Source organism: Lichenostomus cassidix, chromosome 8 (genome assembly GCF_008360975.1).
Source record: "Lichenostomus cassidix isolate B80296 chromosome 8, HeHo_3.0, whole genome shotgun sequence".
Classification (NCBI taxonomy): domain Eukaryota; kingdom Metazoa; phylum Chordata; class Aves; order Passeriformes; family Meliphagidae; genus Lichenostomus; species Lichenostomus cassidix.
Genome location: NC_139489.1, coordinates 26529144 through 26554356, shown reverse-complemented (window position 1 = coordinate 26554356; position 25213 = coordinate 26529144). Strand labels below are relative to the sequence as shown.

The 25213-nt window shown below is 41.6% G+C and overlaps 1 protein-coding gene across 1 annotated transcript in view; it reads left to right on the top strand.

Annotated features, from left to right (window-relative positions):
• The window catches only part of LOC146434184 (ras GTPase-activating protein nGAP-like), a 165908-nt gene that overhangs the window by 386 nt on the left and 140309 nt on the right, over window positions 1-25213 (top strand). The gene's annotated exons all lie outside the window — the stretch shown is intronic.

Here is a 25213-nt window from a genome sequence, read left to right as displayed (position 1 = left end):
CACGCCTCCCCTCCGCTGAGGTGCGGGATGCTCCGGCGCTGGGATCCGCGCCCAGAGCTTTTGTGTGCCCGCGGTCCCGGCATGTGTGCCCGGGATGCGGGTGCCGCCAGGGCTGAGCGCTCCCGGATCCAATTAGTATTAATGAGCTACTGAAGGCCTGGGCGGTGCTGATACGGTGGGTCCCGTCGCCCCAGACTTACTGCTCTGTGTTAAATTGGCACCTTTATCACTTACTTATAAAAAGGATGTTAAAATCTTCAGTAGTAAGAGACGCGAGGTTGTTTCCCCTTCTTTGTCAAACTCTCCCTGGTATGTAGCGTTTTAAAATTAGCTTGATTTATGTGGCCGGGCCTCTGGTTTGTTTAGGCTCCCAGCTGAAGTGCAGTCGGATTTAATCTCTCGATCAGCATCTAAATAGTGGAAATTCTGTTTTATCTTCTCCTTGTCTCTCCCTCGTGTTTGTCTTGGTAATCTAAATGTAATTACTCCCACGTTTCAGGGTGAAGAGTGCTGCAGGCATTATCTTGTTTTCCCTCCCGTAACAAATTTGATGGTACAAACTCGAAAAGTCACCAGTTATGGTGTGTGCAGGTTACCTTTGTCTGATATTATTATTGTTGTCTCATGCCTTGTGTTCAAGGCCAGGTTGGATTTGGCTTGTAGCAACCTGGTCTAGTGGAAGGTGTCCCTGCCCATGGCAGAGAGGTTGGAACAAAACTGTCTATATAAGGTTCCGTCCTACCTAAACCATTCCATGTTTCTGTGGTTAGGGAGAACTTGTGAAAACACTTTTTATTGGTACTTTTTAAATCTGTTACACTGGTGATTGTCCCTTTCATCTTCCTCCCCTTCCCTGAATCCCGATGAGGTTCTCCAGGTTTTGCCTGATGTGTAAAATTAGAAGCCAGTGCTCTCTGTTACCTGTGTCATTGATCTGTTACTGGTTGTGTTATTCCTGAAACACAGCAATGACATAAATAAGTTATCTGCAAGAACTCTGCTGCATTTCTTGGCTGTTGGCAGGTAATTATTGTGAGTACCACCAGCCTGAGCCTTCACATGTATCAAATGAGGAAGATCAGGCTGCAGGTTTTCTGGAGAGCGTGGTCTGTTCAAAGATCTTTGTGTTTATTTTGGAAGCTTGAAAAGCTGGTGCAGTGGGATGAGGTTGTCTGTCTGCTTTCTGTCTGGTGCATCAATGAGCAAAGTTATACTTAGCACAATTAATTGTAATAGAAGTTTGGGATTTTTAGTAGTTTCCACTGTGTCTAGCTTGCTGCTTCTTGCCTAACTTGCCTTTGTTAATCCCAGCCTAAAGCTGAAACTATAAAATGCAGCCTTATACAAAAATATATCTCTGCTGTTGTCAAGAGGAGCTCCAAAGAAAGCAGTTTGCCTTCAGATTGCTTGTTTGTTGAGAATACTTTCTAAAGGTAAAATGAGAAAGTACTTAAGAAGAGGATGTCTGGCACCAGCCTATCTGATTGTTACCCAAGGCTGTATCTTCCATGAGTGGAAGCAGGAATGTGGTTTCAGAATTAGCCACAGTGAGGAACATTGCTCGTTGATAAAGTCATATGTTGTGATGTGCTTGTAGTCTGACACTAACGTATAGATAAATGGGAAGAAATTCCCTGTGACAGGGCCCAGCTAGCTCACAGGCTATAAAAGTCAGCATACACTTCAAGCATGTAAAGATACATCTAGTAGCCCAAGGACAATAACTAATTATTCCTAGTCTGTGTTTAAAAACAACTCATTATTCCTCTCCCTCATAAAGAATCTGACGTGGTAGTGTCTCCTCTCCTTCCCTAAGAAATTGCAATCGGATTAGCTAGTATTTGTTTGTTTCCTCCTACTTATTAGCCTTTTTTTTTCTTGCATGCGCACATCTGGAGAAGTTTGCGGACAATGAATCAAGCTGAAACTGTGCCATGTCTGTGCACAGCTAAATATGGGTTACAAACCTATGAGTGACAAGTGTTATTCATAGGATTAAAAGTAAAGCCTTGCACAGTTGTTTGAGGAACCACAGCAGCATAGCGAAAGAAAACAGGAGCAGAAAGCTTAGCCTTATTGTCTGTATTGTCTGATAAACAATGAGAACACTAACACTAATTATTTCACCATGAATGGCTGGGGGAGGGAAGGAATATCCAGCACATGAAAAGTGGAAAGTGTTTTCTTACATGGCAAGAAGTACAGCTTTTGAAATCACTGCATTTCTTTTTCACGTGTCTCTGTGAACGTGGACCACTGTGCAGGGGAGTTGTTCCAAATGAAAGGTGACTGTTTGGAAAGTGTCCATGGTAGTGGAAACATGTATTTTAAAGAAAAAGAGCTCAGCAGCCACTTAAAGACAGACAGCTGTTTATTTCTGTGCATCTCTGCTCAGCAGTGGTGCCATCCACTTTGCCCAAAGAGGTAATTACTGGCGTGAGGGGAGCTGGTCTGGTTGCAGAGCTTCGTCTGGAAGCACAGAGAAAAGAATTTAGCAGTAAAGTCCTGTCATTGCTGGTCTCTGCGGCTTGCCAGCAGTATGACAGTGATGTGAATACAGTAGGACTTTACAATGTCTGGGATGTGATTTCAGTGTGACACTGAGGTCTTGTCTGACTTCACTATGAGATCTAAATCACAGTCTGGCTATTTTTGCATTTCCTGCCTTAGCTTAGTTCCAAGGGTGGCTGTTTCATTCTGCGTTCTGGAGGTTCAGCAGCTTCTGCTTAAGTGAATTAGCCAGGACATTATCATGGAAATACAGTTTCCTTACCAAGGACGGAGTTTGAAATATAATTAGTTTCCTCTAACCTGGTGTTTGAGTAGTGGACAGGAGCAGCAGATTTGCTTGTAGGAGTGATAGGTTTAATTGCTCGTGAAACACAAATCATGTGAGTGCTGTTAGATGATGTTTCCAAGAACTGCTAACACACAGCTAATGTTTTTGTAAAATATGTATTGACATGGGTTCTGGGTGACTGTTTCCATTCAGACTTGTGGCATGTGTGCAAGGGGTAGAAGGGGAGAGGTGTCTTGCCTGGATTAATGCTATGATTTTATTTTTTTCCTCTGTAAAAGTGATAACTGACTTTTGAAAACACCCACCCATGTTTCAAGGTCTTTTTCTCTGCTCTTTGAAAGAGGTTTTGTGAGGAGGAGGCAGGGGGATAACTGAATTGACAGCATTTTTCAGTGCTAACTGTGAAAACAGAGCAATTACATTGCCTGGTGTGGCTGACTGAACATCCATGGATTTTGCAGGAATGAATTCTAAAGCCAGCATCACAGCATTGGTGTTAAATGTTGCATGTGATGGGGGCAGAATCGTTTTTTGCCTGATGTACAGTCTGTGTCTAAAAAGGCTGCAAACTTCTGTAACGGGGTTGTCAGATTCGTTCCTAATATGCCTGCTCTAAGCTCACTGCAAATGCTCCTATGCTAAAATTGCAAAAGAAGAGTTGCTGAAATATGTAAAAAATAGCACAGAGAAGAGTCTGTTCTTGAATGTTCATCCTGTGAACAGACATTGTTGCTCTGGGGTCTTATCTGGACTAGGAAATGTCTTTCTCATTTAGCAGCAGTGCTAAAAGACGACGGTAGTTGTACAAACTCGAGTGCAGATAGGATGTGGACTCTTTCATCACCTTGTCCTCTAATCCTGTGGGCAGTCTGGAGACATTCCTCACTGCTGGAATGACCCTTCTCACCCCCCTTTCTCCTGGCAGAAGGAGAAGGCTCTTCAAGCATAGGCTAGAAGGCCTCCATGCCTTTTCATGGCATCGATCTGCAGACAGAGCTTCACTGGCTCTGACTCCAGAAAAAGCCCTAGACCCCATGCAGCCAGACAGAAACATCTCTTGGCTGCCTCAAACCTGAGTTCCAGGCTTTTAAGTATTGGCCCTCAGAAAATACCAGACTCATGCTCAGGACTGAAGCCACGGTAACGTATGTAGTGTCATGCAGAGATTAAAAAATAGCTGTGGCTTGGGCACTGAGCAGAAGCATCTCCTAATCATGTGAAATTCAGTTCAAAAGCCCAATTTCTGTGAGTTATCCATTCCAGCAGTTCGTTGTCTGCCTTGCTCAACTCTTTTATATCAATGATTTCAACTCTGTTCCGAGGGGTTTCTGGTTCTTTACAGTCTGTCTCCCTACGGCTTTGTAAGTAGCTTTATATCTACCTTCTCTTTTTCTATTCTTGTTTTATTTCACTGTTTGCAGTCATATCTAAAAATGCAAAGATTATCCATTTCCAAACCATCTCACTTTGGATGAGCACCAACAGGCTTTGGTAACGAGTAGCATCTTGTTGTTGTCAGCAGATCCTCTCCTTCCAGCCCTGCTCACGCTGCTGGCTGGCTTTTTCCGAGCTGTGCTTGCGGGGATGGGGAACGTGAGCCACCACCCTCCCTGCCCGGGGTCCTGCCTGCCCCCCGGCCGCCACCCGAGCCCGAGGAGGTCCCACCAGGTGGCGGCATCTTCATTGCGGTGCTGCAGGACCTGCCGAGGATGCCCGAAACACGCGGGGGGATCCCAGTCCTCTCCACTTCCAAACCTTATCGCTCATGTCCACAAGCTCTGTTACAAAGTAATCTACAGGCCGCCTAACGAGGGGGAGGTGGGAAGGGTGTGATTAATGTGAAAAAGTAAGAAAACTCCTCGTAGGCAAGTAGTGAGGCGATCTGATAGGTGAAATGGCTCATTTTCTCTTCCGTGTGCAGATAGTCAGCTGGGGTTTGTGTACTCAGAAAGCTGCCTTTCTGAGTGTGTATGGAGCTGTAATTCCTTTCAGGAGAACATTTGCTGTTAGGAAGGGCTTAACCAGGAGATAAGGTGAAGGTGCAGCTGAGACCCCTGGAAAGCTGAAAGGGGGCTGGAGAGCTGCACGGCATCTGTGCAGCCAGTCTTGTGTTGGAAAGGAGAGAAGGTCAGTGTTCACGAGTGTTTCTTTCCCTTCTGATCAATAGGCTTATTTTTAACTCACCCAGAAAGTTGGTGCAAAAGCAGGCTTGGAAGATAAACCTTGTTGGGCTGGGAAATGTCATTTCCTGAGTATTTGGACAATGCCTGCTGTGGTGATATTTGACCTTATCGTAGCCTTCGGGTACCGAATGAGGGACAGACGTTGAATACTGACAGCATAAAGCTTTTGTTAGTTTTGTTGAGATGATAAGTAACAATGATTTCTAGTTGGAGCACCATTGTAAAAGGCAGAGTTTAATAAAAATCAAGGTTTTAAATGACTGTGTTTGCTACAGATAAAAAACAGTCAAGTGTGCTGTGGGCAGAGATGCTGCTTTCCCATGTCTGCCAGCAGCAGGGAATAGCAAAAGATGAGTGAAGTGTTCTTACAGGTGATCTGCTCATGCCTGCTCTCTGACAGTTCCTCTGATTGCCCTTTTTGACTCCAGGGAATTCTTACAAGCATGCAGGGGGTGAATTACAGATTCTCTGTGCTCATTTTTCTGTGCATTGGCAGTGGTGATTTGTAGTGGAGCTGAGGGCTGGACACAGCCTGTTTTCTCCTAGGTTGCTTTACTCCAGAATCTTATTGGAGAATCAGCCCTTTGACATTAAAACTGTTTGCCTTTCCTCTTTTTAAGGAACATTGACAGGAATTGATACATAAATGAAGTTTTAATTTTTGAGGGGGGAGTTCTTAGCTGGGTTCCTAAGTTCAAGGGACTCCTTGAACTGGCTGTGTTGTTGCAAATGTTTCCTAGGTTACTAATTTATTAAGTCACTTAAATATTTGGAGGCATCAACAATACTAGAGTATGCTGGGGAAAATAAGGATGACATTATTTTAAAACACCAGTTTCCTGACTCCTGTATTTCAGTCACACAATTTATCTCTGGCTGAACATTTTCATGTGGTGCTGTTTCCTATTTTTAAACAATAGGGGAAAAAAAGGGAAGATAAGAAGAGCGTAACTGTGACCCGTTGACTTATTATGAGATCATGGATTCCTTTTAACTGATATTTATAGATTTTTATAAAAAATAGCTGAGACTTCAGTATTTTCTGACATATATGCCTTTTTAGCCTCAGGGTCAGAAGTTAAGCTCTCATCTGAATTCTTTCGAAATCCTCTGTGAAGACACATAGTAATCATGGAAATACAAATTGTATCTGCAAGGAAAGTAACCAAGTGAAAAGAAAAATTAATTCAGTTTGGTTTGTAAACTTCTCACAAAGCCCTTTGTGTGTTTTGACACCCTCCTATCTCAGAAAGCCTTTATAAAAGTGATCAGGAGGGAATAGCATTTGTTAATTCTCTGTAATAGGGTTTCCAAAGGTCACAAAACTGTAGAAAGGCTCTTCTCCAAGAGTCGGGATTATTTTTAATTGTAAAGCAATTTGGAGCAGTGCAAGTAATGAGCTCTTGGAGGTGAAGGGGTCTTTGCACTTAAATAAATGTAAAACCAAGTTCTGGATTTAGATCCTTTATTATCTAAAGGGATTTTTTTTTTCCCAACTGGGAATACCCCATTAGAAATTAGCTCTTATACTGCAAGCACTGGCAGGCACTTAGTTAAACACATTAATTCTGCAAACTGTGGGAAAACGACACCCATTTCAGCAGATGTGCGGTGCGTCTGGTGTAGATTTGCATAAGAATGCATATGCTTCTCTGTGAGTTTCTGGCTTGATTAAAACTTGCAGGCACCTTTTCTCTTCCTCTAGTGCTGTGTCTGCATTCTTGGATATTAATGGTTTAATTAAAAATATTATGTTTTCTTCTGTCTTAAGATAATTTGTTTTATTTACACATTATTGCACTGTAAATGTGCTTGGTGCTGTACAGACAGAGGCCGCTTTGCTTGTCTTTTGGAATTTATAGCGAGGACCAGAGAATAAAGGATATAGTAAACATGAAAAATGGCAAATGTGTTTGAAAGTGGATAGAGGATTACACGGTGGAGTATCAGGAGCTGGGAGGGGATTGTGTGTATTCAGTGCTGCCTTCCAAGGAGGTGTGGGAATGGAAATCGGTGCTGTGGTGAGAGGAAGAGAAGTGTTGAGGAATCTGTGACTAAAAATGATCTCAGACTTAATCCCTCCCAGTGTTAGGCTTTCACAGTAACAGTCCAAGAGATTCAGCAGAACCTCTTCACCTTGGTCCTGTTCTCCATCTGGATGGCATGAAAAGAGCATGGAAAATTCCTTCAGGTGGACCACAGATACTGTAACATTCCCTCTGAGAAAGCTTTCTTAACTCTGGTGGCAGGGAATTGAAGCAAGGTACTGGGAGGCAGGATATTGAAAAAGGAGGAAGATTACTTGGATTTTGAACATGAAGTTTCCAACAAGGAGACAAAACTTGCTAGGAACAAACATTTTGTGTCTGTTGTATCCACATGTAACGAACACTGGATGCCCACTACCACCTTCTAGTGCTTGAGAAGGAGATGTTTTGTGTCAGGACTGTTTTTAGGGTTTTCTTGGCATGAAGGAATCAAAGACAATTTAGTGATATTCCAGACAAAGCTTCATGCTCAAGGAATGCAGGTCTGGAGCTGTGCTGCCTTGTGTCTCCTTGCTGGTGATGGCTTTGTGGAAGCCTGGTAGCCAGGAGAGCATTTTGGGGCTGGCCAGCACCTGAGGGAGCATCATATCTTGCCAGCTGAGTTAGCACTGCCTGCATGCAGCACCTCTAGCTTTGTTCTTTTATCAGCTGCAAGGTATTCCATGCTGTGGAAGTGAGAAGGCAAAGGAAACACTCTTAAGGCAGTGGGGCCTGTGGGACAGTCACTGGATGTCAGTGAGCCAACCTGTACCAACAACATCTTCATGCTGTCCTGAGAGAGCACTGATGTTCCCCAGCTCTGGAATAACAGTCTTTAGGGTTAGGCTAAGTAAGTTGAAAACCCTGGATATTTATGACACTTTATTTATGACACAGTATCTGCTTTTTGGAATATCCCTCACAGAAGAACTTGAAGTTACTACATGCAATATAACAGCATACCTGCATTTTTCCTCTTGGGCTACACATCATCCTTTGCTAGTACGGGTTTGGAGGAAATATAGGTGGGTTTGGCACTTTTGGAGGGATTTCTACTCCATGTTTGATGCTTGCGTGACAGAGTTAAAAACCTGCTTGCTTTCTTCAGGTTCTTGTTACTTGAGTCAGTGGATTGGCTTGAGATAAGCAGAGGCAATTCACACCCTCATTTAGCTGACTCTTTAGTGTACTGATACTGGTCTCAACAAGATAGAGGACAGATGCTGCACTATTCAGCACAGTGTGTGCTATGAAGGTTCCAGGAAAATGTGTGCAAAGTAGCAGAGGCTGGGAGAGCTGAATGCAGTCCTTGAATCTCATTTAGAAATTAAATGATCACTTTGCTTCAGTTTTCTGTTCCATTTTGTCTTGACAAATGGTGACTGCTTTTTTAACAATTCCATCAGGGTTAAAGGAGGCAGGATAAGTTTCACTTACTTGCACCATTTATTGCCATGCTGTGTGAGTGCATCCAAAGCATTAATGGTTTTATTTGAGAGGGCTGCTCTGAGCTGAGAAGGTGAGGAAATGAGGCAGAAATAGGTCAGATGACTTGTGCAAGGACATGCAAGAAACCTGGCAGCAGAAGCCGGATCTCCTGAGACACCACTGTGCTTTGCTTGCATGCTTTGTGTTTGGGGTTCCTCTAAGCCTGCTACTTTATTTGGATCCTCTGTAACTATTAATAATCCTCTCAAATACCCTATTAGTTGTCAGATCTGTAGGTCAGCAGGGCAAGATGCTTTCAGAAGGGAGACTTTCATTCAGGTGATGACATTTGCTTGCTCCATTTTTTTTTTGTTGTTGTTGTTGTTCCCCTCAAAAAAAGGCAAAGGTAAAGTTTTGTTGACCTTCAAAATGGAATAAACTTGTTTCATTACAGTAATAGCAGGCTGGATGGTGGTATGAAGGTGTTTGGAATAGCCAGCACTTATTAGCTTCTCTTAATTTGTAAGCAGGACTGGCTGTTTGCCTAAATCATTAATTTCAGGTAGGTAACTCTTCACTGCTGACTGGAGGAGGAAAATATATCACAGCAACTGGAAAACCACAGAACAGTGATTAAACCACCTGGAGCAAACAACATCCTTCCTGTGGCATTTGAGACCTGGTGCCACTGCATAACACAAATTAGGTTGGCTTTGGCTGATCCATAGTAGTTTTCTGTGTTAGTTATTTTATCTTAGGAGTACAGTGCAGTGCAGGCACTAGGAAAGAAGAGCAGACTAAAAGCTTCCTGAAAAGATGTTTGTTTATGTTACGAGGTTATACCTCAGGCTGTACGGACAAGCTGCTGCCTTCACTGTGTTTCCTACTTGCTTAAATATACTGGAACACGTACATCACGCACCAAAAACACAATGTGCTCACACTTGCTAGGAAATCGTTGGACTTCCTCATCAAATAATACTAAGTGTTTCCTATTTTGAGGTATGTTTCTGTAATTGTTTTCCATCTTTTTTTTTTTATTTTTGTTCAGGATGGTGGGTAGTTGATATTCCTGGAAAATAAGGAATAAGGGAAGAAATCAACATCCTTCTAAACCAGGTTTGAGAAGATTTATCTTCTGGATGGTACTGGCTTATGGGGTCCCTTTCTCTCTTGCTCTCTGGCAGCACTTGCTTAGGATGTCAGTGAGGTGTGGGGTGATTGATTACCCTGTTGAATGGATTTCATGGGGTCCTTCCTTAACTCCTTCCATTAGCTAAGGCCTTGCTCACTGAAGTTTTCAAATAGCCTCAACTCCCTAGAGATAATGAGGTTTATATCCCGTATAGTGAAGTAGCAAAAAGTTTTATGGTCTTGCCATAAATATTTTTGTCAGTTTTCTTTCACATACCCTTGGCTGGCGACTCCTCTGCTTAAAGAAGCTCCTGTGGTTGTTCATGTCAAGTTCCATAAGTACTGTCAGAGTGGTGTGAACTGAGGCCATTTTTAACTCAACTCTCCTCATTTTGATTCCAGTGGTTGCTAATTTCTCAATTTATAGCCATTAAATCATTACACCCATTAAATCAAATTAGTAAGAAAGCATCTTTTTTTGGTCAGCCTAGACAAGCTTTACAGACGGAAGTTAAGCATTTTCCGCTTTTTTGTTTGGACTTAGTAATAGGGAAGTCAGGAATGTGAAGTAAATGGGCTATGTTTGCTGAAATGATGAATGTGTAGGATAAAAGGAGAGATGATAAGAGGGAAACAAATATTTTTTTGTTCCAGACCAGTACTGGAAATGGGGAATTTGCATGTTGTAAAAGTCAAAATATGTCTGAAACTTTGCTGGGAAAAAAAATGGAGAGGAATGCAGCAACAATTGTTAAAAACCTAAGTGGTATGAAAGGGCATTAATCTTCCCAATTCTAGCACAACTTGCTTTCTGCTATTTTATTTTGTCAGAATACATTGCTTTTTCAGTGTTAAAAACCAGAAAAGGGTGAAAATATGGAACTGTCTGAAAATGCGCTATGGCTGTCAATGATAAACACACATTTGCTGTAAGAGCAGCATTCACCTGAGTCATCACGTCTCAAAGTTATCTGGATCCTGACTTCATCAGGGTGTTTGGCTAGTTATGTCAGATTGCACATTTTTGGTAATTTGGGTTTAATGGCTCTCTTGGTGCCTTTAATGTGATGCTGATATATGTGATGGTGATATAACAGTGGTCATGTGTAATTATTTTACATATGCGAGCCAGCAAGCAACTATGAATTTTGCATAAGCAACTAGGAGGTTTTATCCTTAGTCCTACATTTTGACTTAAACGTGTTCTAAAAAATAGATTATATAATCCCTGTCTGTGTGAAGAATTTGAAGTGCAATAGCCATTAGTATCAAGAGACAGTTCCTGTTTCCCTTGCAGTGTTCCAAATCTCTTCTCAGAATGGGCTGGAAACCAGACAGCCTGGGACACAGCAAGGGCTCTGGTAGGAGTTAAGGTAGTTTCTCCTATGTGCAGGTAGGTGTTCCTATAAACAGGTGCCAAGAATTTAATCAACCTGCTTCTTCCGTGCTGAGAAACTACTTGCTCTTATTACAGGTTACATTAGCTTTGATGTTTTACTCATTCTGGGAAAAAACGGTGAGAGTGGACTGCTGGGCCCTAGTTTTCCATGTGTTCAGGCTGATGACCTTTTACAGCCATCTCTGCAGGTTTATCACAGGTATCTGCTGGCCAGGCCATGAGATCTCTTGGCTGGCATATCCATCCAGTTGTAGAACATAACCACATCATCTGTTAGCAGATCAGTCTGTACCTGGATGGCTCTAAAAAGCTTTGGGATGAATCTCAAATGAAAACTGGTGACAGAGGGGTGTTGAGGGGTCAATACCCATCAACATAAATCTTTGCTGTCAAGACTGCTATTGTTGTTGATGGAGTTCAGAAAGGTTATCACGAGTTCAGTCTAAAAAGCATGCAATTAGGTAAGTTTAACACTTAGAGTGACTTTGCAAGAGACTTACAAAGGAAAAGTCACTTGAAGTATACTTAATATATTTCATCAGTTTACGAGTCAAAATGTTCTAGCTGTACTTTTGATTTCCATTTATAATAACCACTCAATTCTATAGCTGACACAGCATCCCTCCCTGTTTTGTTTCCAGACTTTATTGATGTGGCTTCTTTGTGACCTACTTTCACAGCTTTAAGGTTGCTTTTTTCATTCCCTTCCAAAAGGAGGAAGTGCCTTCCATGAGAAATGTTGGAAGCTCACTGGCCAGTTTTTAATACCTGGTAGATGAAAACTTGGACCCAACTGAGTGGCTGTCTGCTTACACCCAGGGTCGATGATGTGAATGACTCTTGGGTACTTTCCATACTAAGTTCTGTTGCTAACCATGTTGAGACCCTGGAGGTGAATGTTTGGAGAATTAGGGAAGGAAATGCCTGTATTTCCTTGGAGCTCTCATTACTCATGATGGAACTGGCCAGCCCTGTGACTCTTAAGGGCATTGCATTGGCCTCTTTTCCTTGCAGAGGCCTGCAGTAGGTCATATGCTTATTACTTAAGCACTTGCACAGCTGGAGGAAGCAACATCCCAGTTCTTACTCCTTTTACTCCTTCCAGGGTATTCTTCCTTTTTTGTTGCTCCTTGTGGTTTTTTCTGTAGTTTCCACTGGTGATGATTCAGTTTGAGGCTGAGCTGTATCTCTCTTCAATTAGTGGTGCCTTTGCCTTTTATCTGGGGCAGGAGGTATGTGTTTACTTCTTTGTGGGGACACTTAAAAACCAGTTAGTGTGATGCAGATGTGCAGTTTTCTGCAAATATATAGCATTTAGTCTTATGGGGGGATTAATACCTCATTGGAAAAAAAATTTCACTTGTGTAATTTCATGAAGTGGATGTAATATTGTATGTAACTATCATCTCATAAAACTGGCTGCTTTCCCCCCTGCTCCGTTTCCCTCGGGTGTCAAGTTGATATCAACACTGATTACCGTAAAGAAGAATCTACTCCAGTCCTTCTTCTGGAACCTTGGTGGCTTTTTGGTTTCCAGCAAAGAGTAGCCAGATTTTTGTGTGTGTTTGTGTGCCTGTTATAAAATGAGCATGCTATTAATTTTAACTGTGCCGTTTTTGCTTGGAACAGCAATTCAAACCATGAGGGAAATTGTTTGTGTGTGTCAATGTCAAAGGAATTTCAACAAAGGTGACATTCAGCTCCCATTATGGTCTGGAGTTGAGCTTGTCTTTGCTCCTCTGGTGTTGGATGCACAGTGCCCTTAACCCTCTTAGGAAAACCTTTACCAGAAGGTGAATGGAGACCTTGAACTACCAGAAATGTTCACCAGTGCTGCAGGTAGCAAGGTGTTGGAGGGGCAACTTGTTCTTGTAGCCCACTGTTGTATATCATAATCCTTACTGCCTCCCTTGATGCCTTGTGTTTTAGCAGCCATGGGCTTGTGTGCTGGTACAAACACGATGAGGTGGAGCTATGCTTGTAAATGGAGTGCTGGAAGAGTTTGGGGGCTAAAAATACAGCTTTAAAGTAGCTGCAATGGAGTAATTAGCCTCAAAAGGCAACCTCTGGCATTGGGCTGAGTGTTACCAAGGCTCTGAGGTTACAGGAGCTGCATGTGATTGGGGAGAAAATGCAGAATTCAGCAGACAGAGGGGTGCCAGCTGCAGTGAGGTGCCAAGCTGAGTGACCCTGTGGTTTTCTGGATACACCAGCTATTTCTCCATGTTTCTTGCCAGCAGGATGCTGGGTTAAAGAGGGGTGGGTGTTGTTTTTCTTGGAAACAAGCTTGGTACAAGAGGCCATGCTAGTCCAGAGGCATGGCATGTGAAAGCTGTTAGTGGTTTGCAGTTTTTTAGGATGTTCTTTTTCTCTGGTTGAAATATCCGGCAAAGCAAGTGAAACATTGGCACCTATGAGGGATAGCTATGAGTTTCATACCTTTTTTTCTTTTTTTTTTTAATCTTTATCAGCAGATAGGAAACAATGAATGCAAATCTATTCCCCAACACGTGCAGAGGCATTTGTTGCTTGGAAGCTGAGCTGGGCAGGAGCTTTGAATTATCAGCATCTGATTCCAGAGCTTTGACAATCTACAATCTCCTTAATATTCTGATGAGCCACCGTGGGTATTATTCCTCTGTGGTTTTTTTCACTTTTTCATTCTTGAAACTCATATTGCAATCTGAATGTTGTTGGTTTAGGATTAAAAGAGATGTTGGCTGGCTCTGTGCTTTGCTCAGTTTTCCTGTGACAGCAGAAAGACAGAGACAGGATAGTATGATTCTCTTTCCACCACAGTAGTACAAATGAAGCCTGAATTAGAAACAACTTTTAAAATTGAAGAATTATCTCCTGTTCATAATTGTGTCTCTCTCATATTATGAGCAGCAAGGTACATAAATTATTCATGCAAGGAAGAAATCCTCAGAAATTTTTTCTGGGGTATCACAGCACTTCCAAGGAAAAACCTTTTGCCTCTAAAGACACTTAGCAACTCTGCTCTGGATTCTCTGGCAAGAATATTATTCCAGTGACAGCTTATCTTTAGAAATAACTGCAGATTAATTTACACGTGTCTTTTAAAATGTAGCTTGCTTACCCAGATGGCAATTAGATTCATCTTAATGGTAATGTAAATCTAAAGTAGCTTTCCAGCCTAAGGGCTGGCCATTTTACTGTCCAGCTGTTTTCCAAATGATTTATTTCATTTTCCCCCTTGGTTTCTTTGCCTCACCCCTCAGCTTCACTCTTGCTGCTCACAGTACAGTGTGGGAAGAACAGCTGCACTTAGCAGCTCCAATAAATGACTTTATTAGAATTAGAATTGTGTCTGCATTACGCTAATACCAAAGGTCTTAGTTCATCTTGTAGCCTCTAAAACAGATTGTCATCATTTCCACACTGCCTGCTTACAGTGGGGGAAGACAGCTCTGACTCAGCCCCTGGATGAATGGGAATATGGGGAACTGACTGCTGCTGCTGGGCAATTTTTTTCAGGCTTTGTCAGTGGCTAGAAATGTCTTTTTCTCCACTTACTGTAACGTTGAGCATAACATGCAGGAAGAAGACCTGCTTTACAACAGCTCAGGAATAAGGATGAACTACCTTTCTGTCAAAATGATATTAAAAAAGTCCTTAAGCTTGAGGATTTAATGTGGATATTGAGAGGATGGTACAAATGTTATCTAGGACACAGCAAAACCAATGCTCCATCTGAAACCTACAAATTCTTTGGCATTCCTTGCTGACTGAGAGAGAAAATAAAATTAAAAACCTTATTCTTTTCAGGTGCTCCAGTGAACAGGCTTGTGAGTAAGGAGTTGCCTTTTATTGTCTGTGAAGTAGCTCACATTTTGTGTGGCAGGATGGAAATTCCTTGCTGCTTCTCCTAGTTCCTTGAACTTTCTAGCAATGGAATTACATGCCAAACACAGCAGTGTTATGTGCAATCCCAGGGAAGCCATGCCTGCAGTTTCCTGGAGATGGAGCAGAGCAAGTCTTGAAGGTCAAACTCAACTCAAAGGTCCACCTGGTTACTCCAGGGTCTGTATGAAAGGTCTGAAAGATGAGGTGGTGCCTAATGGTGCCTGGAGAGGCCTCACCAACAGGCTCCATTGCCCCAGAGGAGCGTTTGAAATGCTACCTCTGGGCTTCACTTTGAAGCTTCCCATCTTTTCTTATCTGCTGGATCAGTGTCAGCTGCTACTTGCATTTGTCTGGGCTTTGGATCAGGACATTGGAAGGTCTCTGCAGAGCACTGGGGGATTACTGCTGGAGAAACCCAGTGCCCAAGTGATGTGACTCCTACGGGTAGTAGGAAAAAACATTTCTGCATTTTCTGATTTCTTGTATTTTATCTGTACCTTGTTATTTTTCCAAATTAGTCTCTCTGCTACACCCACCATGGTTTCTAAGCACAGTTTTATCCCTTTTAGAAGTGCAGCCCAAAACAGAATATTAACATTCTCATTTATTTTGTGAAGGAAAGGCTAAAAAGGGAACCAGTTTGCCTTAGTTGTCTTGTCAGCCTTGTTTAATGTCAGTACTTGGAGTATTTCACTAGAACATCTCCACCTTTACTGTCAGTAAGTGCATGTTTTTGTGGCTTGTAAGCACAAGGTATGAACTTCATTCACTCGTCTCTGCCACAGCTTCTTTGCTCTCACTCAAATACCACTGGTTTCTTTTTAGTTACTTTTATAGTGGCAAATAGAATGGGTATAAAAGATGGGGGTTGATTTTTATATGTTTTTAAGGTGTGCCTTTGTCTTGAAGAGGAATTGGTTTTTATAAGCCAAATAATCTATTTTCAAATGCAGCATGTGGTTTGGAGTTTTCTTTTTTAAACTGTTCTACTTTCAACTGGAATTCTGTGGGTGATGTGCTAGAAAAAAACCCAGCAGCAGCTTGGTGCTGTGCACCCACTTGGATGGTAAAATAGAAAGAAATGTACTAGGGAAGCTTGGAAAATGGGCAGCAGCCCTAAAAATCCAAACTCTTCCTAATCCCCCCCTTAATCAATTGTGTTACTCCACTCTCAGGAGTTCACAGGCAGCCTGAAAGCAGAGACTGAAGTTCTTCAAGAGAGATTTGACAAATCCACCTGTCAGTGTCACCTAACAACTGATTTATCATCTCTGACAAGTAGAAAATTGCTTTGACTTGTCTGCAGGACAAGTAAAATTTAGTAACAGTGATGGGGTATTTTAAAAATTGTCATGATCATGTAAATCCTGTTATCTCTCTAACCCAACACTAACAAGTAAAATGACATTAACTTGCTTGAAAAAATTAAAAAAGGTATCATATTAACAGATAACTGGACATTTTCCCCCCTCAGTTCATTTTTAAATCCTGTTGCCTTTCAAAGGCTGACACTTCTGTCTTTCAGCGCTATTTCTCTGGTAATAGAATATTGAAGAAGATGTCTTTTAAAGAAAAAAACCAGCATGTAGCTATATCACATCAAAAAATACAAAGGAAGAAAGTCTCCTTAATCTGACAAAGCATCAGTGTTTAGGCTGTAAGCTCATTATGAGGCTTGTGTAGTGGCAGCTGATTTTTTCAAATTAATTTCTATGATTACCATAATAAACATTTTAATAATATCCTTTCCTTCCTTCATATCCTAAGCAGCTGAATATTTCAGTAGGTTATCTGGTCTTTCACAGCAGTCTTTATCCCAATCAGCCATGCATGATCTCTTTACAAGAATGCTTATAGGTATTTCCACTCTAATTTCATGTTCCAGGTTATGTTGCTTCAGCAGTTTCCCTCAGTGCATTTGGGATGTTCCCAAAAAACACTTGGGGAGTTTTGAGACCTTTGAATTTCTAATTTTATTTGGTAGTCAATGCAAAGAAGTCACATCATATTCTATTTAAATAATTCAACTGTCTGGAAAACAATTTGCTATAGCAAACATCCAACACCTTGAACAACGAGGCTGGTGCTGCAGCACTTGGTTTGGTATGTGTGTTATTTGCTGACAATAATAAGTAAAGCCTCTTGTTCTGCTGATGCTGTGACTGAAAGATTGAGGGAATCTAGGAAGTAGGAGTAGGGCACTGTTAAATGGCAGAGGTTTGTTGGGATTAGAGATCTGTGCAGAGCTGCCTCCAGCTCTGGGGTCTCAGCACAGGAAGAACATGGTGAAGTGAGTCCAGAGAAGGCACCAAGATGATCAGGGGGATGGAGCAGTTCTGCTGTGAGGAAAGGCTGAGGGAGTTGGGATTGTTCAGCCTGGAGAAGGAAGGATTTAGCAGTGACATAACTGTGGCCTTTCAGTACCTGAAGGGAACCCACAAGACAGATGGAGACTATTTACAAGAGCATGGAATGATAGGACAAGGGGAAATGGGCTCAAAGTGAAGAAAGGTGGTGAGGGTGGTGAGGCCCTGGCACAGGGTGCCCAGAAAAGCTGTGGCTGTCCCATCCCTGGAAGTGTTCAAGGCCAGGTTAGATAGGGCTTGAAGCAACCTGGTGTAGTGCGAGATGTCCCTGCCCATGGCAAGGTGATGGATCTGGATGACCTTCAAGGTCCCTTCCAGCCATTCTATGATTTTATAACCATTCTGTGATTTTATAACCCAAAACTTCTGCCAGCTTCTTCAAGTTGTTTGCTGTCGCACCATTATAGGTTTAGTCTTGCAGTTCAGCATACTGATATTGCTTTTCTTCACTCACAGCTCATGAGCAGCACCAGAAATGTCAAAAAATATCATACTGATCGTCATAACATACATTCTCTGGGATCCCTTGTTTGCATCCAAGACCTGTCTTCAGTACTGGCTCAGTTTCCATAACAATCTCATGCTCCATATGTTGTCCATGATTACTCCAAAGCTCCTGCTTCTTGAATTTCTTTCCCATCAGTAGCTTTGAATATTTGTCCTCATGCCTTGAATGTTTCTTTTGTGTCTTGCACTCTCCCAAGCTCGTTGTCATCTAGTAGAAGAGCTGCAGCACCCTGGTTAAGAGATCTGAAAGCTGTGTATGGGAAGGCTAGGAAAGCATTTGAAGTCAAAATCTTCCAGCAAAATATTGGCATAATCAGCAATTCTAGTGTGTAAAACTGATTTTTCTAACCTCTTTTTCCACCCACCGTTCCTCCTCATCTCCCATCTTTCACTTGCCCCTGCTGTTTGGGCATTGGGGGCGGAACACCTATTTTTAAAGATGCATTAAGTGCACTAGCTAAATTTACTGACCTAAGAAAACTGCAAAAGAATAATGTAATTATTGTCAAAACCTCCTATCGAAACCTCTGTAACAGAAATAAAGCATGAGAAAATGTATGATACTTTTGCAGTGATTACATCCATTAGTATGGAGGATAGACAGCAAAGTCTAGATATGATTTGAATTGATTCTTTTTCCTTTTTGAAGCTACCTGGTTGCTGGTAAGTGTCAGCATTATTGCTGTCTTGAGGCTTTTCCAGTGACAGCTGATTAAGAAATCGCATACTCTCAGAACTGCACTATTTTAAAAATGGGGGATGGGGGATTGTGTGCAAATGAGGAAGTAAACAGTCTTTGGAATTCCAGTCTGATGCAGAGGAACAAGTTCATTGCTGCAGGGAGAAATTGTTTCTAAGAAACTTTTGGATAAAAGGAGGAAGAAAACAGCAGCGCTTAAGCCTGTGACCTGCTGCACACTTCGACAGTGTTTCAACATCAATGTGGATACAGGGAGTAAAGATGGAAGATAGGGGCTAAAAGCACTTCTAATGAAAATACTGATAAGACCAGAAGAAACAAGTTTTGCTGTAAAGATGAAATGCTTCTTGCACTTGCATTTTAAGCAACATTTTGCTCTTTTAAAAGTGTTTGAGGAAGACAGAGATCAAGCAGGAGGCATGATAATTACATGAAGAAGCTCGTTTACTTCTGACATGTCACACCAACCATTAAATCAAGAGATGTGATGAAAACAGGTTTAGAAGGTTGTTTTGCTAAGCTTGAGCTGTTCATTGTTTCTCCATTTTAGATTAGTTGTAATTTTGTCTTGTAAGAGCAGTGAAGGCATAAATACATACAAATATTGTGGCCTTTTAAACTTGCTGTGTGTCTAACAAGTGGTGTAGGAAGCTGCTGCTGCCTGTTGACCCTGTCCCTCTGAACATCAATAACAATATGTTTATTCTTCCCCATCTCAAATGTTAAGCTGTTGATTTCACTGGTTTTGACCTTCATTTCCTGTTGGAATGAGACTTTTTTTTTTTTTTCCTTCTCCTTGGATTTGAAGGTTGACCACCAGGAAGCAATATTTTTTGCTTATTTTAAGCTATGCAGCACACATCCATTCCATGTTTTTTTTGTCCTTGGTTTCAACTTGTAATATCTCAGCTTCTTCCTCATTTACTCCAAATACCTCCAAAAAAAGGGCTGTCTTTCCTCTTATAGGCTCTAAGCCTTTAGTAACACTGATGTTACTATTATCAGCAGGCTGAAGTTCACAGGGTGATGCTTAAGTTGAGAAATAGAGAGAGTGTAAAGGAACTGCTTTGTTATTGTGCTCAAAGATTTTTCTTTTGTGGAAAAATAAAACTCCCTCTTAGAATTCAGCAAAATCCAATCACAGGTATTGGGTTTTGAAGATACACAGTTACAAAGCAGACTGAGAGTGTGATACAAAGATGCACTGCATCTGCTATGCCTGAAATTGTACAGGCATAGCTCAGAAAACCTGGTCACTTAGGTTAAATTTTACCCTAGTTTTACTTGTCCAATTAAACATTTGAAGTAAGTTTTGGCAGCTGCCTTAGTTAATGTACATGTGATTGGTTTCTTCATGTCTTCATTTTTGCCCTGCAGCCTTGTTAGTCTGATCCTTCTTTCAGATAGTGTCATTAAAATACAGCCTCATTAGAAAATTGCCAGGTTTTTAACATCATCCTAATGTAGCCTGTGTGCATCTATTTTTTTTTTTTTTGTAGCAATCGTGTATGCAAGCTGCCTTTTTTTCTTCTGTATTCTTTTGTTTTGCTTTCCCCCAGTGTATTAACAGCTGTGCTAGATGAACCAAGAGCAGGGACCCCTGCATTATGTCGGGGCTCAAGACTTCAGTGGTGACTTATCTGAAGCCTTGCCTGAGTAATGGCTCTGTCAACATTTGCTGGAGGGGATAAATTTGGCTTCCCTGGTCACAGAGTACCAGGTCCAACTTTTCTGTTAACACCTTTGACTCTTTCTTTGCTGGCTCAAAAAAACCCCAACAACCTAGGTAACCTGTAGACAAGCTACAGTTACAGCACATTTTAATCCTGTCTTCATTTTAACAGTGTTTTGATTACATGAGATGGAAAAGTTTTCGTTATTCTGTATCTACTTGGTATCAGTAGATCACAGACAGTGTATTGCTGTTAACATTCAAAGAAAAATACGCTTCAAATTTAACTTTGAATACATTTTTCCTCAGTTTCTTATGCTTCTGATCTGAGAGATGCAAGTATTTTCTCTCCTACTTTCTTTCTTCTCCTCAAGTTCTTACTTTTGCAGACACTGAGAGATGAACAGGATATGTCAAAAACTTACATCAGATTTGTTTGCAGCGCCCTGCCAGACTCTCTGGATGTTGCTTTGTAGAACAATTACCTAGAAATTTGGGTTCCCTCTTTTAGGGTGAACCTATTACCTCCAAACTGTTCTAGCTCACTGACCTTGAATGGTCTATTTGTAGAACACTCCTCTTTATGAAGCAAATGCAAATCTACCAGATCCCACATTTCCCAGCAAGAGGCTTTCTGTCACTCTAATTCCCTTATCATAAACACAGCAACTTCAGTTGTCCCCGAATCCTGGCCCATCTGTCTCGGATTTACTAGAATAGTATCGTGGTTTAAATAACATCGCCTCCATTTGTGGAAACAAACATTTATTGTTTTATCTGCAGGAAGAATTGATGAATATTAGTATTTGCAGGGATAAATGGTATTTTATCATGGACTCATAGCAATATCCCACCTGGCTGCACCTGCTGTCTGAGACAAAGTACAGGGAAAAGTGACATAAAGGTTGACTTCCAGGCCCAGAGAAGAGCCAGCACTGTTCCCTCTCTCAAAAGGACATGATTATAATTTTTTTCCCCTAATTTCAGCTGTCTGTTTTAATTTTGAGTTTTATTTTTGTGATCAAATGCTTATCCCAGCTCCTTTTCCTGACCAGTCTCAAGGATTATTTTTCCCCCATGCAAAATAAAGAATGATAATGTGCTGCAGCCTGGAGACACATTTGTTTGAGTGCTGTCCCATTTGATTAGGTGTCCTTGGTGAACCAAACCTGCTGCTTTTGTAACCTACCTGGCATGGAGCTGAACTTTGTTTCAGATTAGAGTCTCTGGTGTTTGGGCTGATTTCACAGATGGTAAAACTTTATCTTCCAGTTTTACAAGCTGATTTTATGAATATGGTTCTATGGAAAAACCATCCTACTGTGTAACTAGCATGAGTTAGCATGAAAACTTTTCTGTCTCTTTCCAATCTCTTTTCTGCTGACATTTTTCTTGTTACTGTGCTTTTTGCAGTATTTTCGTATCTATTTTATTCCTGGCTTGTGGCAACTGTGAGGAATATTTTAAATAAGGACAGTTAGTGTGTGTGGGTTTGAGAAGTTATGAATTCGCAGCTACTTGAATGTGCAGGAAAAAATAGCCCTTTTTTCCCAGCCCTAATGATTTGAGGATATTTGGGGGAGGGCAAGGAGGTTTCAGTCATCTCTGTGGTCGATTCATGCTGCTGGATCCCTCTGCATGCTCCAGCCTGCGCTGGATCCTCTGGTGGGTTTGTGGCTGTAGGTCAGCGTTGGAAGGCAGTTTATGCACATGCCCTGCTGCGTTGGAAAGCTTCATTAATTAGAGGCTTCTCACATTTTTCTCTTGATATTTCACTGCTGATCCCAGGAGGTGGTTCCCCAAAGATACAGCCCAAGGCACAGCCCGTCCTGCTAGAAAGAAAGGTACTACTGACCTGGCTTAGTACTGGGCAAAGGGTGTTGTGAATTTCCTCCATTCATCGATTTGCCACTCCCAATCAAATGAGCAGTCTGTCGTTGTTGGATCACCTGATTACAAACCAAAGTTTAGGAACAGAACGACAAAGTAGCATGTGTGCTGTCGAAGTAGCTTCTAAACGTTTGATTACAGGGTTAGAAAGAAAATAATATGACAAGAAAACATAAGTACAGATTGCACATGAAAGCAAGATTTTTCCTCAGCTGCTCTGGAGCCTGGCAGTGCACTCTGCTTCTCCTCACAGGGCTCGATGGCTTTGGGATTTCTTCAGGCTTACAATGCTCTTGCTAAAATCACTTCTGAGTGCTGCCTTTTAGCCTAGACTAAAACAGCCTAGTACCTTCACTCTATCCAGGCTGTTCTATGAGAGTCAGGTGTGAGCATTAGGAGCAGGACAGTTTTCCCCCTGTGCGCTCAGCTGGGATAAAAAACAGGGTGAGAATCTTTTCTTAATTTGTCCACTTAACTTGCACATTACTCATACATCTGTTGGTTTCTTGCAGCATTTTTGGGTCTTCTGTCTGTCTTTGTTTGTCAGGGTTTGGGACTTTGGTTGTCCACAGACCTTATGTGCTTCTACCTTCCCTCTCCTGTTAGCCCTACATGAAGGCCAAGTGTCACTGACACATGACAGGTTTGCCATTCCCTGCTTTTTTTTTCCTTTAAGCTACCTTCCTTCCTTTCCCACCACTTCTTCTTAGCATTTTTAGCTGCTGTAATGTTTCTGCTATAATTAGCTCTGAGCATGACTGTTGTTATCTTTCCAGAGTTTAATTTCTAAAAGACGGTCTAGAGGAAGTAATGCTCGCTTGGCTGAAATCCTTTTGTTGTTCTAGCCAAGTGGCCACCTTGGTGATCGTAATACAACGGGCTTTTAAAAAAGTTATCTGCTTGTCCTCTTCAGGTCCTCAGTATGGGTAAAGGACCTGATGTACCATGTGATATATAATTTAGACACACACTCTCCCCCCGGTACATGAGCTGGTTTATTTTGATTTAGTCTGGATTTGTATAATTTGTCTATCTAGGTCATCAGTGAAAATAAGCTCAGGGTATTATATGCAAAACAAATCTGATTTTTTACTTGTTCTCTCCTGAAGGAGAGTTCTGTGTAGGGTGTTGATTTTTGCAAAGGCTGAGGCTTGAATGTACAGAGGGAAGAATTTTTCCTTGCTTTGAAGCTTGTGCCAATTAAGGCTGAGCTGGTGAGGCAGTGTGGTGGAAGTTGTGCTGTGGTGTTTCCTGGGCTGCCATGGCCTGTGCCCTGCTCACTCAGAGAGTACACACATCCCAAGGGACTCTGCTCTGGCTCTTTTGCCTGCAGCTCCCTGTGGCTGTCCTTGAGCTCTGCGGTGCTCCTTTGCAGTGTTACTTTGGGTTTTAATCTGTGGCGTGTGTAGGATAACTTTTTACCCCATTCACCCTTTTCCTTTAGCGTATGAGTGAATTTTGTCCCCATTTTCACCGGTGCGAAATTTCAAAAAAATAATAAATTGAACCGGATACAGGAACAGTAACTGACTTCACCTTGCACCATCTTGCAAACAAATCAGTGGCTATCGTCCTGCCCTTCCCAGAGCTGGGTGTGGTGGCTGAAATAAAACATCTCACAAAGAGAACACAGCGCTATTGTTTCAAGGCAGCAGAAAGATGACTTCTGAAGGCTGAAATGTGGGGTTTGGTAGTTATTTTTACTGTGGATTTCTTTTCTTGTGGGTTTTATTTTTTTAAGTAGGAGATTTGTGTTGGTCTTGCCACTTTTTCTCCAGTCTTTATTATTTTATTGATTATCTAAATAAAGAAATTTTAAAAGGAGCCTGGAGGGCCAGTCTCTGTAATCTCAAGCTCATTTCAAAGTGTCTGCCCCAATTTAATTGAAGAATTTCAGTGACTGGTAGCTTAGCTTTGAAGTGTTCCTCTGCATTGAGGAGGGATTACACTAAGGAGAACCTCCCTCAACAGGCCTCGATATTTAGCCTCAGAGAAATGTTCGTATCCCTTTCTCTTCCTCCTCCTCATTGTTTTACACTCATGAGTACAGCTATCTTGAATTTCATTATCAGTTTTTCAAGATGGAATCTTCTGTATGCATTTTATGAATGCAGTGCCATGCAGGAGTCAGCCTTGTACCTGAAACCCAGTCTAGATTTAGTGAGTAGCTAGGAAACCGGAGAAAGGCCTCCTGCATAACTGGTATAATTTTTCTTGCTGAATAAACCTGTTCTTATGATTATTTCTTTCCTGGCAGCAGTCCCAGAAGGTTTCTGACTAGATGTTCATGCACATCCATGTCCTGTTTTGTGACTTTTGCCCGTGGATGGGATCTGAAGTGTCTCTGGTGTAAGTGTGTACATTCCTCTTGGAGAGATGCTGGATCCTGAACAAGATAGCTGGACTTGGCCCAAGGATGACTAGTGGGAAGCTTGAGAACTGTGTTATGCCGGAGAAAAGCCTAATGGACTGTGAGAGAGTCCCTGGGATCTTGGAGTGTGAGTCTCCTAAAGAGCCCTGGATGGTGGTGCAGCACAACTGAAGATAAAAGGAAAACCACTTGTAATAAAAGCATAGTTTATGACTGTGGCTTCTTGTGCCGAGTAACTACGTGTGGAGACGGTTGTTCCCAGTAACAGAAGGACTGGTCTTTGTGTTTATGATATTATTTACTCCAAACAATAATGGACACTTGTGTTAGAAAGCAAGTGATTTTTAGGGTAGGTTTTCCCCCTGAAAATACAAAGGAGAAAAGAAGGAGCTTCTTCCTTTGCAAGCACCTGTTGCCATGGGGCATTGAGGTGTCTGAGCACAGCCCCAAGTTTGACATTTCAGCAGCTCTCTTATTGATGTTATGCACTGTGAAGTGTTACTTCATGTGAACTTACAACATTTTTCTTTCAACTTTTGTTTTCATTTCCAATCAGCACTGCTCAATTAAAAGCTTTCCCTTTAAGATCTGCTGCTATGCTTTTTATATCTGATCTTTTAAACATATTCTTGTGTGGCATTTCCATCGCCTTTGTTTTCTTTTGGAGAAAATCTGACAAAAAAGGCTGATTAAAAACAAAATTATAATTCAAGTGTCCTGCTTTATTACCAACCTGATAAAAATTTTATAACTTGAACATCTTGTCAGAGCAATCATTTCAGGTTGTTTACTGTCGTAGACTAATGTTTGATCCTTCAGTCTCATTTAGAAATATAAAATTACAAATTTTTAAGACTTCCTCTCTATTT